Below are 19,363 nucleotides of genomic sequence, written 5' to 3' on the forward strand. Positions count from 1 at the left end.
TGCTTAGCTGGTCAGGTAGTTAAATGTCAGATTGAAGTGTGAGTGGGTAGGCGGGTGGATGAGTTTTCAGCTCCCTGCTCAACAAAGGATGTGAGGCTGACTGGTGCATACCTTGGAGATGTTAAAGGTTAATAAACTAAGGAGCTTCCCTACCTCTACCCAAAGCAGAAATCTGGGTGTGATCATTGACTCTTCCTTTAATCCCCTCAATCCTTATCAAGCCAGTCCTGGACATCTATCTCCTAGGTGTCCCCCTACCTAGGGGATCATATTAAGGATTTGATCTTTATCCACAGATCAGTAAAGAAGCTTTAAAAGATTGTTTTTTATATTTTTATTGATTTCAGAGAGAGGAAGGGAGAAGAGAGCGATAGAAACATCAATGATGAGAATCATTGATCGGCTGCCTCCTGCACGGCCCCTACTAGGGATCTCGCCCACAACCCGGGTGTGTGCCCTTGACTGGAATTGAACCTGGGACCCTCCAGTCCATAGGCCAACGCTCTGTCCATTGAGCCAAACCAGCTAGGGTGAAGCTTTAAAAGATTTTAAGCAGAGCAGTGACACACTCAGACATGTGTTTTGCAAAGATGGCTCTGGCTGTCGTGTGAAGAATGAATTGGGCATGGGCCAGAGGGGATGCAGAGGGGAGACCAATTAGGAGGCAGTGTGCGCAGTTTAGGGCAGGCATGGTAACTGCATTCCAGGGAGAGGACATTCAACAGCTGCAAAGCCAGGGAGGAAGGAAAGGGCAAGATATTTTGGAGGAATTCAGATGGATCTGTGGCCAGAGGACAGAGAGGGAAAGGGAGGAGCTGAAAAGGAGGAGGGGCTATATCCTGAGGAAGCAGCTCACAGATGGGTCAGCTTCCAATATGTTTTACATCTATCTATCAAGATTTCTTCAGGATGGGATTACCGGTGTTTAACTATCACTAAGTGGACAATTCAAGGTTCTCATCTGTAATCAACAAAACCAATTCTGGCTGACTTTAATATACAAAGAACTTATTGGCAGGGTATCCAGGTAGCTGCTACTGATGAATCAAGAACACCGCAACTCAGACCCCTACTATTGCCAGCACTAAGCCTACCCCTAGAAACTGCCTGTGGCCACTGCACCAGAAAGAATTCTTTGCTGGGTCTCATCTCTGAGTCAAAGTCAAATGCCATGCATTTGATTGGCACTACCTAGTCATGTGCCCTTGCCCTAGGTCATGTGACCCTGTCCTTGTTGCAAGGACCCAGAAATTGTGTTGTTGGCGTTTGTGATTTCCATACTGGGAGGCAGGCTTTAACTTACTCCAAGAACCATAGGGTGAAGGATTCCCCAAACATAAGAAGAGAGTTTAGAGGCTGAGTAGCCAAAAAAATATAAATATCCATTTTACTGTGAAATGCAGCCAAGTGAGCTACAGTAAGAACTCAGAGCCAGGAGATGACAGGAAAGGACAGATACCCTTGTTAACAGAAAGGCCTTTGTCAGGTTGCCTTAGTATTGCTAGCTTTCTAAAACAAAACAAAACAAAACAAAAAAACAGAGGCAATGGTTCTGATTCTAGTTATGGTAAAGTATCTTGTATCAGAAACCCTCCTGCAGATAACAATTCAAACTGTAACAATACAAAATATAACAATAAAGATTTGAAGGCACTGGAGAGCAAGCAAAAACAGTCAAAACTGGGTGGAATTTCACTCCTGAAAGATTGGGATCACACTGGGTGAAATCTAATTTTACATGCATTTCCCCAGGGGGACCTCCTCATTCTGGGCAGTGTAGGGAAACTAGAATTTAAGCAGAAACCTTAAGGGAGCAGAAGGCTGCTTGAGGTATTAGAGCAGCGGTTCTCAACCTGTGGGTCGCGACCCCTTTGGGGGTCGAACGGCCCTTTCACAGGGGTCGCCTAAGACCATTGGGAAACACATATATAATTACATATTGTTTTTGTGATTAATCACTATGCTTTAATTATGTTCAATTTGTAACAATGAAATTGGGGGTCACCACAACATGAGGAACTGTATTAAAGGGTGGCGGCATTAGGAAGGTTGAGAACCACTGTATTAGAGGAAGAAATGTGGGGTTGCTAGAATGGCTAGAAATTTAAGGGGAGGATCCTGGAAATGGGAGAGCCACAGCAGGGTTAAGACTCTAAATCTGCATGTAGACTGAGCTCAAGTCCTTGGTTGACTCCTCACTGTACATACATGGGATGGCTCTCAGTGGAAAGTAGTAGCTAGGAAGCTGAAAAAACTGAGCAGAGATTTTAGGTGTTTCCCACCATGGGGGAGATAAGTTTGAGTCTCCCCAAGTTATTGCGATTTGGTAAACACCTCAGGCTTCCCACTGAACTCTCAGAAGTACTATGCATTAATAAATTTAAAAAGTCCCAAAACTAGGGTTTGGGCCCAAGATTAAAGGCAAAATAAAATAGATCCAATAACCCGGCCCATTGGTTCAGTGGTTGAGCGTCGGACCCAGTCAGGGCACATGCCCAGGTTGTGGGCTCGGTCCCCAGTGAGGGGCATGTAGGAGGCAGCCAATCGATGTTTCTCATTGATGTTTTTATCTATCTCTCCCTCTCCCTTCCTCTCTGAAATTAATAAAAAAATATTTTTAAAAAATAGATCCAATAGCCAACAACAATTGGAAACAATCTAAATGTCTATCAATATAGACAAAATGGGTAGACCAAATGCAGTATATTCATACAAAGGGATACTACTCAGCAATTAAAATAAATAAAATATGAATATGTGCTATGACATGGATAACATTATGCTTTGTGAAAAAAGCTAGATACAAAAGACCATTGTTGTATAATTTCATTGATATGAAATGCCCAGAAAAGGCAAATATATAGTAGATGAATAGCTGCCTGGGGCAATGGGGATTGACAGTAAATGGCAGAGGGACCTTACTAGGGTGAAGGAAATGCTATAAAACTTGATACATTTACTAAAAAGAATCATTAAATTGTACACTTGAAATTATTAATTATGTGGCATGTTTATATATAAAAATGCCTCAATAAGATCATATTTTTTAAAAATAAGTGATAAAATGAACAGAAATTATTTAAACATTAAGCCATCAACTGTAACGATTTTTTTCTCAGATTATCCCCAAAAGGTCAGTTAATTAAGAGGAAGAGATAAATTCCAAATAGAAATGATGAATGTTTTCTTAGTTTACTGACAATTTAATTAATGAATAGGAGTTATTCAATTCCTACTAATAAATAGGAGGGATTCAACTAATGAATAGTTTTAATAATCAAACTAACACATTGAAAAATTGTTTAATGTTTTCCAGATTTGACATAAAATATTGACATTGAAAAACATAACATAGCCCTGGCCTATTTGGCTCCGTGGATAAAGTGTCAGCCTGTGGACTGAAGGGTCCCAGGTTTGATTCTGGTTAAGGGCATATGCCTGGGTTGTGGGCTCAATCCCCAGTAGGGGGCATGCAGGTGGCAGCCGATCAATGATTCTCTCTCATCATTGATGTTTCTATCTTTCTCTACCTTTTCCTTCCTCTCTGAAATCAATAAAATAAAAATTAAAAAAAGAATAAAAGAAAAAGATAACATAAAACTGATACCAGGGCACTATAGGGAGGTCCTCAATGACAAACTAGTTAAAGAATAAAAACATATTTAAGATTAGTTACCATATACCAAAAATAATGATAAAAAGGCCTTAAATCTCATACGTTAAAAAACACATTAGTTTTGTACCAAATTTGACAACAACCTTAAAATTTTGTGACATTACTAATAATAGTTAAGCTAAAATAAACTTTTCTAAATCATAAAAAAATAATATAAATGAAATGGATCTGCCTTAATAAAGCATATAATTGAGCTTCCACAGTTCAGGATGATCAGCCAGTAATTTAACTAGAACAAAAGTCAACACTCTCCATAGGAAGATGACAAAATCTAGAGTCTCCACAGCATATCACCTAAAATGTTCAGTACAAAGATAAAAATTACTAGACATGTGAAAAATAAACAAACAAAAATCTTGGAAAATGAAACCCATAGTCAAGCAAAAAAGCAGTCAATAGAAACAGACTGTTGGAATGACCGGACAAGAATTTTTTTTTTAATAGATTTTCTTGATTTTTTTACAGAGAGGAAGGGAGGGATAGAGAGTTAGAAACATCGATGAGAGAGAAACATTAATCAGCTGCCTTCCGCACACCCGCAACTGGGGATTTGCCTGGAACCAAGGTACATGCTCTTGACCGAAATCGAACCTGGGACCTTTCAGTCCGCAGGCCGACGCTCTATCCACTGAGCCAAACCAGCTAGGGCCGGACAAGAATTTTAAGTCAGCTGTTGTTGAGGAGCACAGGAGACTTGGTTGGAAGGTTTGTAAGGAGGACATTCTGATAAAAGGGAAGTAAGTGGAAGGCCACCTGCCCTGTTTATCAGAATTCTGACTTAGGGGAGACAGAGGTGCTGTCGAAGGTGGTGCCCCTAATTTCCTTGACCTTTCCAAACAAGTCTGTGCATGTTCAAACCCCCGGGTGTTTACTGGAATCCTTATGCCTAATTCCTGGGTGCCCTTGCCTAGAGGACAATGTAAACACATGTGTCCTCCCAAGGTTACTACCCCTACTGATTGTATCTAAAGATAAAAATTCCAATAAAAGCCTAACAAGGCAGGCAATCGAGGCTGCCTGGTCACTTTGTCCAGGCCGTCCCTTAGCCTTCTCCCTCACAGTGAAACTGTTGGAGTAATCTGTTCATCCGTCATTCAGGGGCTGCTGGTCAGCCCCGGCAAGCTATTATACATGTATATGTTCAAGAATTTAAAGGAAAACAGGTTCATAATGAGTAAACAGATGGGTAAGTTTCAGCACAGAAATGGAAAAAACTTTTTTTAAAAACCAAATGGAAATTTTAGAGTTCAAAATACAGTATTTGAAATGAAAAAACTCACTAGTTGGGCTTACTATCAATTGGTGGCAGCAGAAAAATGAGTGAACTTGAAGATAGATCTAAATTACCTAACTTGAAGAATAAAGAAAAAGAATTGCCTCACTGACTTGTAGACAAAATCGTGTAATTTCAGTCCCAGAAAAAGTAGTGACACCTCACCAAAGAAGATATTCAGATGGCAAATAAGCTTATGAAGACACTCCACATCATATGTCATCAGGGAAATACAAATTAAAACAATGAGATACTACTATTCACCTATTAGAATGGATAAAATCTAAAGCACTGACTACACCAAATGCTGGCAAGGATGTGGACAAAAAGGAACTTTCATTCAAGGCTGGTAGGAATACAAAATGGTACAGCCACTTTGGAAGACAGTTTTATGGTTTCTTACAAAATTAAACATATTCTTACATGTAACCTAGCAATCATGCTTCTTGATAAATTGAAAACTTACGTTCATACAAGAATCGACATGTAGATGTTTGTAGCAGCTTTATTCATAATTGTCAAAACTTGGAAGCAACCAAAATGCCTTTCAGTAGGTGAATGATTAAATTGAGATGCATGCAACAATGGGATGTTTATTATTCAGTGCTGAAAACACATGAGCTATCAAGTCAGGAATCTTTTTTTTTTTAAGTGCCCTGACCAGGAATTAAACCAGTGACCTCTTGGTTCCTGGGTCAATGCTCAACCACTGAGCCACACCAGCCAGGCAGATATGGAGGAATCTTAAATGTTTCTTAACTGTGCGGAAAAGGCTGATCCGAAAGGCCACATACTGTGTGATTCTAACTACAGTACATGGCATCCTAGAAAACTATGAAGACAGTAAAAAGATCAGTGGTTGCCAGTCATTGAAGGGAAGGGGAGGGAAGAAGAGGTGATCACAGATGATTTTTAGGACAGTGAAAATACTCTGTATGATACTATAATGGTGGATACATATTATAAACTAGAGGCCTGGTGCATGAACTTCGTGCACTCAGGGGGGTCCCTCAGCCCGGCCTGTGCCCTCTCGCAGTTCGGGAGCCCTCGGGGGATGTCGACTGCCACTGTGCTCCTCAGCCTTGAGCCCAGCTCAGGGCTTCTGGCTGAGCGGTGTTCCCCCTGTGGGAGTGCACTGACCACCAGGGGGCAGCTCCTGCATTGAGTGTCTGCCCCCTGGTGGTCAGTGCACGTCATAGCGACCGGTCATTCCACTGTTCGGTCAATTTGCATATTAGCCTTTTATTATATAGGATTTGTCCAAACCCATAGAATGTACAACATCCAGAGTGAACACTAATGTAAACTGTGGACTTCAGGTGATTATGATGTATCAATGTATGTTCATCAGTTGTCACAAATGTACTGCTCTGTGGAGGATGTTAATAGTGGAGGAGGCTGTACTTGTGTGGAGGTAGGGGGTATATGGGAGATCTCTATACCTTTCTGAATGCTTTCCCTTTAAGATAAAGAACAAGGCAAAGATCTCAGTTCTCACTGCACTTCTTGATATGAGAGAGCCTACCCATTGTAATAAAGAATAAAAAGAAATGAGAGGCACAAAGATCGGAAAGAAAGTAGAGTTATTTGCAGGTGACATGCTTTGTTAACATAGAAAATACTAAGGAAATGTACAAACAACTACTAGAATTAATAAATTAAGTCAGTATATAAAAATCAACTGTGTTTCTATATACCAGCAGGAAGGAGTTGAAAATAAAATTTAAAATTCTATTTACAAGAGCATTGAAAACATAAAATACTTAGGAATAAATTTAACAAAAGATATGCAATTTATAATTTATATTTTCACACTGAATATTATAAAACATTGTTGAGAGAAATCAAAAGAGATCTAAATAAATAAAGAAGTATGCCAAGTTCATGGCTTGGAAGACAATATTAGGTTGTTATTTTCCCCAAATTAATCTATAAATTCAACACAATCCCAATTAAAATCCCAATAAACTTTTTTTAGTAAAAATTTATATAGAAATAGCTAAATAAATTTTGGGTGGGTAGAGAAGGACAAAGTTGGAAGACCCATACTACATGATTTTTAAATTTTTTATCTTTATTGTTGAAAGTATTTCAGATGCCCCTTTTTCCTTGCCAGTGTCCCCCTCCACCCCGCTCCCAGCCCCCGATACTACATAATTTTAAAACTTACTATCAAGCTACAATAATGAAGACAGAATGGTACTGGTGTAAGGACAGACAAATAGATTTAAAAAATAGATAGACTCACTGGTCAATTTCCGGCGAACATCCCCTTCCGGTCTCTAAACTCTCTTCTCTGTTTCTGAGTTTGGTTCCCTGCAGCATTTCCAGAGTCTAAAACAGGGTTCAATTAACAAATTATTATAATGCAACTTAATAATCAGAGCATAGTACATAGTAGAAACTCAGTATTTATTAAATACTTGCATTTTAAGGAATGAGGTGGGTATAACAATCTGGTCTCCTCCCAAGGTCAAACTGGATGCTCCCAGACATGCAATTTTGAAGGCAAAGAAACTGTAACTATTTGAGCCAACTAAGCAGAGAAAGGGCTGAATCATATATGAGCATTTGGCAGGATGGGAGAGCAGCAGGTCATCCACAAAAATCTGCTCTCCCCTCCCCATAAGCCAGCTGCTTATATTAGGTAGAAGGACAAAGATTACATGAGAAATTAGGAATTACAGGCATGGAAAGTACGCACGTACACATTACAGGTCACAAGTCATGTGGGCTTGGTGGGGAGGGTCACAGAGGGCTGGTGCCTCCGGGAGCCCCGGGGCCAGTTACAGGCTACGGGGTCTGGGGGTTGTAAAGAGCAGGAGAGGTTGCCTCAGCGACCAGGTTGTAAATCTTTCCATAACAATAGGCAGTTCTCAGAACTGGAGGATGGACTGCATTCCCATGTTAGCTCCCACGTCCCAGGGTGTACAACTCCCAGCCAGGTTAGAATGTGCTTTCTTTAATCTGAATAAAACAATCCTGGTTAACAGAGCATGATTAATATTTCTTATAATTGTAGCTAATCCCCAATATTCTATTTCTACCCCTAACAAAACCACTCTACCTTAAGGGATCCCACCCCATCTCTCCCAGTTCCCTTACTTAGAGTCCTCTCTTCCCGTCACCTTAGCCATCCAGAAATCAGCATCGTCCACTCCCTGATCTGCTACCTGCCTATCCTAGGACTCCAGAACCGCCCCACCCTGCCGCGCCCTCCCTCCCCCCCATCACATACACACCAAATCCAGAAAGCAGATTATGTCATCAGCTCGAGATGATACAAGCCGTGGATTCCCTGGTCTCCTCCAGTAGAACAAAGACCAAGAAGAAGTGAGAGGTAGGGCTAGCCCTGCCCCCTGGGCAAGGGTGATCAAGTGCCCATGTTTGCCCACGACAGGTTTCCTGAGAGGAAGGACTTTGAGTTTAAAACCAGGACAGTGGTGGGCAATCCGGGAGGGGTGGTTACCATAACTCCCAGAATCCTCCCCCAACCTCCTTTATCCTAGATAGAAGGAAAGTGCACATGGACTATGTACCATTCCCAAGGTGGGGGCCCAGTTCCAGGGTGAGCAGTCTTTTGTAACAATTGGTTTATTTTATTTTATTTTTTAATATCAACATGATTTATCAGTGTTGATATTGTACTCTTTATTTTATTTTTAAATATATTTTATTGATTTTTTTTTTACAGAGAGGAAGGAAGAGGAAGAGAGTTAGAAACATCGATGAGAGAGAAACATCGATCAGCTGCCTCCTGCACACCCACTACTGGGGATGTGCCCGCAACCAAGGTACATGCCCTTGGCCGGAATCGAACCTGGGACCCTTTAGTCCGCAGGCGGACACTCTATCCACTGAGCCAAACTGGTTAGGGCTATAACAATTGGTTTAAATGTCAAGAGCAAAGGTAACTCCACAGCCTCTGCCCAAAACAGGATCTGAAACTCAGCCAGAACTAGGTACATTGTTGGATGAACGGACACGCTGGAGGAGCAGAGGAAAAGGGCCCTGCCTCTGGGGACCCCCTACCCAAGGTGGACTGTTTTCTGCAGCCACAACCCTGTGCACACTGGACCGCGTCCGGCCCGGCATTTCCCTTCCCGCCCGCACATTCTGTCAAGCACCGGCATGTCGCTGCCTTCAACAGTTACACACATCGAAATTATTTTTATGAAATATTACTTTTATCAAACTAATACTTGTTGGTTTTTAAAAAATGCTTCAATACAGAATATTACGAAGGAAAAACTCAGTCTTGCTCCATGCTGTCTTACCCTGCTCTCAGTCGCCTCTCTAAAGGAAACCCATCATCTTTTCTGGCTTTGAGAGGTGGTGGCTTTCACCACAAACCCAGTTAATATGTACATACCTCTATTTCTTTATTAACTGAATTAATACTTATTATGAATTATTATATGCACTCATGAAAAATGGAGACATCTACTCACACTACTACTCATCTTCCAATTCCTTCCACGCTGTGTTAGTTATTCTTCTAGTGATTATTTCTTCAATCTCAAAAATTGTTTAAAATCTTTATCTTCAGTCCCATCTGCTTTAGCTGTATCTCGTGATTTCTATGTAAAATGAAAATCAGCACCCATACTCTTGTCACCTGCCCTCTACCCCAACCTTCAGACCCTGACAATTATACTATTACTTTTCCGTTGCCAAGAATAATCCTATTTACATATATTATAACTATAATTAAGTCTTTTGTGCTTTATCTAGAGAGTAATTCTTATCATTTAAATCCAATAAACGGCACTTACAAAGTTATGATCAGAAGCAATTTCTAGTTTCGGGATGATATTGACTCCATAAAACAAGAAAGGACTGCTAATAAAAAGGACCCATCAGAAAACATGAAAATGTTCTGGGAAATGAAAAATATGATTGCCAAAATAAGAGATATATATCATTTGACTGGAAGCTGGAAGCTAGTGCCAGAAAGTCAGGAAGTGCTTAAATAAATCCGGATGGGACGTGTCGAAGGGACACAGAAACCAACCTGAAAGAGCTCTCATAGCCACGCTGGGACAATTTGAGAAACAAAATAAATAGTGTAGTATTGGAGTATAACCCAAAGGCCAAAATAAATATCTGAGTCCGTGCCGATCTAAATAGATGACTGAATAAATAAATACATGGCAGAAGGGCAACTCTTCCTTACAGCAGATTCCAAGTAACATATGTAGCTCCTCTCCTCTCCAGATGGGGCTTCATTGGCTGTCCCGACAGGAATCTGTGCTACATTTAGTGACTCACTTACAAAGAATAGAGTAGGGAAAGGGGAAAAATAGTAATTTTACGTGGATAAACCTGACAAACTGCTTTAGTCAAGTAGTCAAAGGTATGGTTACCAGCTGATGTCCTGTGATGAGCAGGGCCTTTCACCGTTTGGGTATTCTCCCACAAAACACCTCACCCCCATCTAATCATCCAAATTAAGGGATGTTCTACCAAATACCTGACTAGTACTCTTCAAAAGCGTCAACGTGATTAAAAAAAAAAAGACACAAAATAAGGAAAGACTGAGAAACTGTCACGTTGTAGACTCAGGAGTCATGATGACTAAATACTGAATTGCGTCATGGAACAGAAAATGGATGTTAATGGGAAAACTGTTGAAATTCGAATAAAATCTGGAGTTTTGGTCATAGTAACGTATGAATTTTCCTTTCTTGGTTTTGATGTACTATGGTTATGTAAGATGCTAAGAGAGGAAATTGAGAAAAGGGCACATGGGAACGCTCTGGATTATCTCTGCTTTCCAAAATTAAAAAAATATATATTTAATAATGTCTAGGAGCAAAAGTCATGGAGTTCTCCAAGAATATAGAGACAGAAAAATTTTATTAAGGGGAAAATATTTAGTTGTAAAAGATCAATTCAAGAGCCTGGTATCTGTGTAATGATAATTCCAGAGAGGAAAGGAAAAAGAGGCAAGAGGAGAATCAGAGAAATCAGAGAAAAAATCTTCCCAGAGCAATGAAAAAAATATACTTTAGATTGAAAGTGCTCATTGAATGGTAATCAGAATCAAAGAAAAACCATGCACCCTAGGATCTCATGAGGTTTCAGAAAGCCCAACGGCTCAGGAAGTTGAAAGCAAACGAGCAGGTATCTATAAAGCAATAAAGATCAAATGAGCATCGGGCTTCTCTGAAGCTAGACGCCTATAAACAATGACCTGCAAAGTTCTGAGGAGAAATGTTTTTGAAACAGCCAAAATTTAAAAAAAAATTTTAAATTTAAAAAGAAAAACACTAATAGATGCCCGGACGCAGTGGCTCAGTGGTTGTCAACCTATGAACCAGGGTATATTTAAGATATATTTAAGATATAGTTAAGATATATTTTTTTAAAAAAAGAAAAAGAAAAATAGAGACAAAATAGATTTGTGAGAATAAATGAAGTTTACCTCCCATGCGCGTGCTCTCTCTCTCTCTCTCTCTCTCTCTCTCTCTCTCTATATATATATATATATATATATATTGATTTCAGAGAGGAAGGGAGAGGGAGAGAGAGATAAAAACATCAATGATGTGAGAGAATCATTGATTGGCTGCCTCCTGCACAACCCCTACTGGGGATCAAGCTGGGCATGTGCCCTGACTGGGAATCAAACAGTGACCTCCTGGTTCATAGGTCGATGCTCAACCACGGAGCCACACCAGCTGGGCCTCCCATGCACTCTTGCTGAAGAAAAAAATTACTTGAGCTGTGCTATAGGAAAACAAACAAGGAAGGTATAATGCAGTGCTTTGATTCTCAAAGTATAGTTCCAGGAGCTGAACTTGGCAACATGTTAGAATGCACATTCCCAGGCCCCACTCTTGATCTATTGAATCAGAAACTCTGGGGTGAGGCCCAGCGGTCTGTTCTAACAAGTTTGAGAACCCCTGGAGTCGTGGATTGGTGCTCTAATCCCCTTCACCAGTCTGGTGCACCCATTGCCCAGCTGCGGTGAGTTGCTACACAAAAATGCCCCCCGTTTCAAGAGGGTCAAACTCCAGAGTCTCCATAGGACCAGGCTGAACCTAGTCTCCTGCGAAGAATCCGTCCTTGCTTAGCTTTCTCCCGGCTCTATTCAGGTGACAGTGGTTAACTGAGAGAGTATCTCACTTTCACCAGAATCCTCGTCTCAGGCTCTGCTTCTGGGGAGCCTGGACTAAGACACATAATATACAAGAAACCATAGAACGGATCCAGACCCCACACTGAACAGAACCCCCAGGTTGGTAATTGTTTTCCTGCAAGTATTTGATTTAAATGCGAACAGGAAAACAGAAGGCTCTCATTAACAGTGTCTTCAGGAATAAAATGGCCCAGGCTGGGTAGCTCTTGGTTAGAGCGTCATCCCAATAAGCCAAGGTTGCGGGTTCGATCTCCAATCAGGGTGCATAAAGGAGCAACCAATAAATGCATAAATAAGTGGAACAATGCCCTGACCCGTGTGGCTCAGTTGGTTGGGCATCATCCCATGCACCGAAAGGTTGTTGGTTCGATTCCCAGTCCAGGCATATGCCCAGGTTGCAGGTTCAATCCCTGGTAGGGGATGTACAGGAGGCAGTCAATCAATGTTTCCCTCTCACATCGATGTTTCTCTCTCTTCCTCTTCCTCTCTCTAAAGGTCAATTTTTAAAAATCTTAAAAAAAATAAATGGAACAACAAATCAATGTTTCTCTCATCAGTAAAAAAAAAAAAAAAAAAGAATAAAGTGAATTCTAGACAATAGATAGTATGATTAAGACACTAGAAGCTCTTAGTCAGAAACTAATGAGAAAGGTGCCAAGAAACTCCAGGAAAAACACAAAACTGTACCAGAAAATTGTGATTCAGATATGAAGTAAACAAAAATGTGGCATGAAGCTAAGCAAGGAAAAAGAAGTATTTGATCTTAACATTTAAAGTATTCCTTTGGGGGGGGCTTATTTTATTTTACTTGTATTATGGGAAAGTAATAAAGGTAAAAAGAATCGCAAAATGAACCTCATGTACCCATCACTCAGCTTCAGTGGTGATCAAGATCTCAATCTCGCATATCTAGTCAGTTTCCAAATTCCCCTAAATATCTCACATTTTTTACAGTTGCTTTGTTTTCATGTAGTTGCTAGGTCTCCTACATCTCTCCCAGGCTACAGTGGATCATTCCGCTCTAGACAGCACCAGTTCAAGGACTTGAAATGGCATTTCTTTCTCTCCTGATCCAGTCCCCATCTCAAATCTGCAAGGGTAGTTTTGTTCCTGTTTTAAAGCCAAACCCTTGGTCTTAATCACTATCATCTCCTGAAATAACCACTGGGTAGTCTTCAAGTTCAGGCTGCTTCGAGCTCTCTCAAATCTTCAGTTTCTTTAGAGTCAAAAGAATCTCCAGTTTCTTTCGGTCTTGAACGACCTTTCCTTTACGGCCCCGTCCATATGGAAATTTGGGAACCCCCATTCCAGTATAAACAGGGAGGCAGGTGTCTAACATCTAGGAATCTGCTGGACCTTTCTGTTTACTGAAGTTTAGTAAGAGCGCCCTGGCTACCGAGGCTATGGCTGCTTGACTGCCAGATGTGATGAAAGAGATCTAAACAATGCTCAGATCCAAAAAATGTAGGTTAGGAGCAAAACATGTTTGGAGTTGCAGCTGTAAAAGACCCTCAGGGGTGATCTGCAGCTCCCTGAGGATGAAGGGGAGGGCCTGGCCCGAGGCACACAGATTGCCATCCTGGAATCTTTTGCTAATCCCTGACGCATAGGTTCTGGACTTTACCCCTTCACTCCTCTTTATCGTGGTGGCTGGTTTTAGGAGGGGCCGAAAGGACAGATGGTGCCTGGAACACAGGATGAACGGAATTTTGACCTTAGTTGCTCAAGACCTCAGTTACTAAGTTGTCAAGCCAGGATTTGAACCCAGGTCAGTCTGGCTCCAACCCCCCGCCAGCCCTCTCCTTCCTCCCCACTCTGGTGAAAACTGGGAGCCAATGGCAGAAGGCCTCATTCAGCCTGGTGCTCCCTGAGGGGCCCCAAGGGGAACACCTGGAATCAGAATGACCACATTTCCTACAGTTAAACAATTGACTCAGACAAGTACCAACAGACACTCCCAGCAACATGAAACCAAAAGTCAAGAGGGCAACCAACAAAACAGTCCCTTTGACAGGTGAGGAAAAAAACCAGAGAATTACTCACGTCATCCTCTTCGCTGTTGCTCTAGAGGCCTGGAGGACTCAAACATCAACCGGCTCGTTTTTTAAAAATATCTATTTATTTACTTAATATATTTTTATTGATTTCAGAGAGGAAGAGAGAGATAGAAACATCACTGGTGAGAGAGAATCATTGATTGGCTGCCTCCTGCACACCCCCCCCCCCCGGGGATGGAGCCTGCAACCCAGACATGTGCCCAGACCGGGAATCGAATCGTGACCTCCTGGTTCACAGGTCGATGCTCAACCACTGAGCCACACCGGCCAGGCTCAACCAGCTCATTTTTGTGGGGGGTAGGGGATGAGATGAATACTGAGTCCCTGCCTCAAGGAAACTTCCTGAGTGCTCTGTTCCTGTGAATGGTGAACCCCTGACGCAGGGGCAATTTTCATCATGTTCTCATCATCTGTTCTCATCGCCAGCACAGGGCCAGGCACAAAATAAAGCCTCACTCCACGAACGAATTTCAGTTTTGAACATTAGCTCAGTCTCTCTGCCACCTGATGATTCGTCAAGCATTTAGTGATTTTTGTAAATTTTTTTTAAAATATATTTTATTGATTTTTTTACAGAGAGGAAGGGAGAGGGATAGAGAGCTAGAAACATCGATGAGAGAGAAACATCGATCAGCTGCCTCCTGCACACCCCCCACTGGGGATGTGCCCGCAACCAAGGTACATGCCCTTGACCGGAATCAAACCCGGGACCCTTGAGTCTGCAGGCCGACGCTCTATCCACTGAGCCAAACCGGTTCTGGCAATTTTTGTAAATTTTTTAAAAAGAGAAAACTGTGGTGAGGGAAGGGAATTGAGAGGTGAAATGAGGCATGCCACCTAGTAGACACATTTCTTAAACACCTTCCTGGGCAAAGTAAGGGAAGCGGAGGGAGAGAACAACCCGCCTTGGAACAGCACCCCTGTAGACAAAGGCTTTCGGCTTCTGGAGGGGATGTGGGGCCGCCAGGGACTATGCATTGTGTTTGGGAGTCTCTGAGGATCCCGAGCCCTGAGGTTGGAAAGGAGGCAGACTGCAGTGATCCTCAGGAGCATATCTTCAGGCTTCCAGGGGTGGGTTCATTCATTCAACAAGGTATTTATTGAGCACCTACTATGTGCTAGGCCGTGTTTGAAGCACTGGGGATACAGCAATGATTAACATTTTTTAAAAGTCCTGCCCTTTCCAGGAGCTTACATGCCAGTGAGGAGAGCAGGGAAAAAATTAATCAGATAAAATTACAAATGCATTTACCCTTGACCCAGCAATGCCACTTCTGGGACTTTAGGCAAGAGCTTCATCTGCACAGTAAAATAATGTAGGCGTAAGGTTACTGATTGCAGTACTGTTTGTAATAACAAAAGACTGGGCACAACTTTCAGTGTCGACTCTGTGAACATATCCATTCAAATCAAAACAAAAATATTTAATATAAATTTTATTAGATAATGATAAATGTATTTTGGAGAAAAACAAGGAAGGGAACTAGGTAATAATGGGAGGGAGTTTTGCTTTTTTTTTTTTTAAGAGTCAGAATGAACTGTATTGGTACGAGTCAAAATAAGTAGCATCACACCTCTGAGATGCAACGATGAGTATCCCGTTTGGCCCGGAGGCTTCGGTTGCTGCTATTTTAAAGCAGGGGTCCTCAAACTTTTTAAACGGGGGGCCAGTTCACTGTCCCTCAGACCGTTGGAGGGCCAGACTATAGTTTAAAAAAACAACTATGAACAAATTCCCATGCACACTGCACATATCTTATTTTGAAGTAAAAAAACAAAACGGGAACAAATACAATATTTAAAATGAAGAACAAGTAAAGTTAAATCAACAAACTTACCAGTATTTCAATGGGAACTATGGGCCTGCTTTTGGCTAATGAGATGGTCAATGTCCGGTTCCATATTTGTCACTGCTAGTCGTAACGAGTGATGCGAGTGTGCATCAGTTAGTCTAGATCTGGTTGGAGATTTCAGATGTTTCATTCTGGAAAAAGGCTCTCCTAACTTCAAAAAAAAAAAAGGCCTACTAACTGCAAAAAAAAAAAAATAGACCTCCTAACTTAAAAAAAAAAATAAATCCTAACTTGTTCTTACCTCGGTCCTCAGGCAGCAGCAGGCTCTGCACAGGCAAACTCGTGACTCCTCCGATCACACCCGAGACTGAGAGGAGTCGAGAGACAGAGAGAAGGAGGGGAGTCGGAGAGTGCGGCGCACATTCCACACATGCGCACTGCGGGCCTGGGACGAGTCAGGTACTAAGCAACAGGCAGCGGCGGCAAAAACACCCTGCGGGCTGGATAAATGTTTTCGGCGGGCCGCATGTGGCCCGCAAGCCGTAGTTTGAGAACCCCTGTTTTAAAGTGTTTGTCAGGGAAGGCCTAATGGAGAAGATAACATTTGAGTAACGACCCGAAGGAGATGAGGATGTATTAGGGAAGTGTCCCAGGCAGTGGTGACAGCAGGTGTAAAGGCCCTGAGGTAGGAGCTGTCTGGCATGTCCAAGGACCAGCTGGGTGGGAGCAGAGTGATCCAGGGGCAGGGGGCGTGCTAGCGTGGCCACCCCAGGCACTCAGAGTCTACAGGGCTGCAGCCTTTGAGTGGCTCATGGCCCTGGGAGGCCTCCTTCTCAGGATGGCCTCCCCAGTGCCTTCAAATATTTCCCCCAAGGACACCAGGTGCTCCTCCTAAATCTTCTCTGCATGTTCATCTTAAAGTGCGATGCCCAGAACTGTGCCGGCTGGTGTCCTCACTGCCATGGCCGTCCCCAGCTCGGCTGCCTCTGAGCGATGCTGGCTGTTGTTGACTGCTCCCTCCGGGGACCTCTTCTCCACTGACCTCCCGACATCCACCCTCCGACCATTTCCTCTGAGTCTCCCTCGCTGCCCTACACACCAGGCTCTCAGGCTCTGTCCTCACCCTCTTCTCCTCTCTTACCTCCTCTTGCCCCATCCTCCCCAGGACCTCTGCCCACACGTTTCTCCCTAGCCCAGACCCCAAGTTCTTCCGCCCCCTGGACATCTGCCCCAGATGTCTCTGGCACCTTGGACTCCGCATATGTCCAGAGCCTGTTGATCGCCCCTCTGCCCTGCAGATGGGACATGCCGGTCCTCTGGACGCCCTCTCCTGGATGGCACTGTTGCTCCGGGCCTGCACCTTCCAACCTGCCCACCTGAGCAAGGATCAGCGCCCCCTGGTGGCCGAGGCCTCCCCAACACCTAGCAGCGGGCCTGGCACAGTGAGTACTCAATAAACTTTTTTTTTTCTTTTTAAATTTTTTTTAAATTTTTAATTAAATATTTATTGTTCAGATTATTACAGTTGTTCCTCTTATCCCCCCCCCCCCCATAGCTCCCCTCCACCCGGTTCCCACCCCACCCTCTGCCCTTACCCCCCACACACACTGTCCTCATCCATAGGTGTACGATTTTTGTCCAGTCTCTTCCCGCACCCCCCACACCCCTTCCCCCCCGCCGAGAATAGTCAGTCCACTCCCTTTCTATGCCCTTGATTCTATTATATTCACCAGTTTATTCTGTTCATCAGAATATTTATTCACTTGATTTTTAGATTCACTTGTTGATAGATGTGTATTTGTTGTTCATAATTTGTATCTTTACCTTTTTCTTCTTCTTCCTCTTCTTAAAGGATACCTTTCAGCATTTCATATAATACTGGTTTGGTGGTGATGAACTCCTTTAGCTTTTTCTTATCTGTGAAGCTCTTTATCTGACCTTCAATTTTGAATGATAGCTTTGCTGGGTAAAGTAATCTTGGTTGTAGGTTCTTACTATTCATCACTTTGAATATTTCTTGCCACTCCCTTCTGGCTTGCATAGTTTCTATTGAGAAATCAGCTGACAGTCGTATGGGTACTCCCTTGTAGGTAACTGACTGTTTTTTCTCTTGCTGCTTTTAAGATTCTCTCTTTGTCTTTTGCTCTTGGCATTTTAATTATGATGTGTCTTGGTGTGGTCCTCTTTGGATTCCTTTTGTTTGGGGTTCTCTGTGCTTCCTGGACTTCTAAGTCTATTTCTTTCACCAGGTAGGGGAAGATTTCTGTCATTATTTCTTCAAATTGGTTTTCAATATCTTGCTCTCTCTCTTCTTCTGGCACCCCCATAATTCGGATGTTGGTACGCTTGAAGTTGTCCCAGAGGCTCCTTACACTATCTTCATATTTTTGGATTCTTTTTTCTTTTTGTTTTTCCGGTTGGGTGTTTTTTGCTTAATCGTATTTCAAATCTTTGACTTGATTCTTGGGATCCTCTAGTCTGCTGTTGGATCTCTGTATAATATTCTTTATTTCAGTCAGTGTATGCTTAATTTCTAGTTGGTCCTTTTTCATATCCTCGAGGGTCTCACTAGATTTATGGAGGGTCTCACTAAATTTATCGGCGGTTTCTAGAAGATTCTTGAGTAACCTTATAACCGTGGTTTTGAATTCTATACCCAGTAGTTTGCTTTCCTCCATTTCTGTCATTTGTGACCGATTTTTTTGTCTCCTCATTTTGGCTGCTTCCCTGTGTTGATAGAGTGGCTTTCTGTGCTAGGTGTCCTATAGGGCCCAGTGGCTCAGCCTCCCCAATTACCTGAGGTGGACACTCTTGGTGCACCCCCTTGTGGGCTTTGTGCACAGTCTTGTTGTAGTTAAGCCTTGATTATTGTAGGTAACACTGGGAGGAATTGACCTCCAGGCCAATTGGCTGTGAGAATCAGCTGTGTCTATGGTGGTAGAACTTCTGTGCTGGAGACACCCTTATGGGGCAAGACTTGTTTCAGTGGGGCTTTGGTGCTCACTGAGTTTGCCCCTTGAGTATGTCCCTTACGGATCTGTGGAATTGTAATCTGGATGATCCCACTCTGACCACTGGGTACACTGGCTCTTGGATCTCTAAGGAGGTGCTAATTTAGCCTTTGCCTGAGGCTACCCAGCAGGAGCTATGGAGAGATCTGCAGATTCCTCTTCTTTGTTTGGGGTTTGGAGGTGCCTAGCTGAGGCCAAGCTGTGAAGCAATGCAAGCTGCTGTGGGGCCTTGGGCCTTCTTTTGGGTGTTCTGGGTCTCTCTGACCCAGCTTCAGTTTGTTAGGTAATTTTCAGATTGCAAAGGGCCAGGTCATTCATATGCAAAAGCCTCTGTGCCCAGCTTGGGTGGGGCAGGGTCTCGGGGAATCAACAGGGCGGAGCAAACAGCTTATGGCTGATCCTCACTTCT

Source organism: Myotis lucifugus, unplaced genomic scaffold, assembly GCF_000147115.1.
Source record: "Myotis lucifugus unplaced genomic scaffold, Myoluc2.0 scaffold_437, whole genome shotgun sequence".
Lineage (NCBI taxonomy): Eukaryota > Metazoa > Chordata > Mammalia > Chiroptera > Vespertilionidae > Myotis > Myotis lucifugus.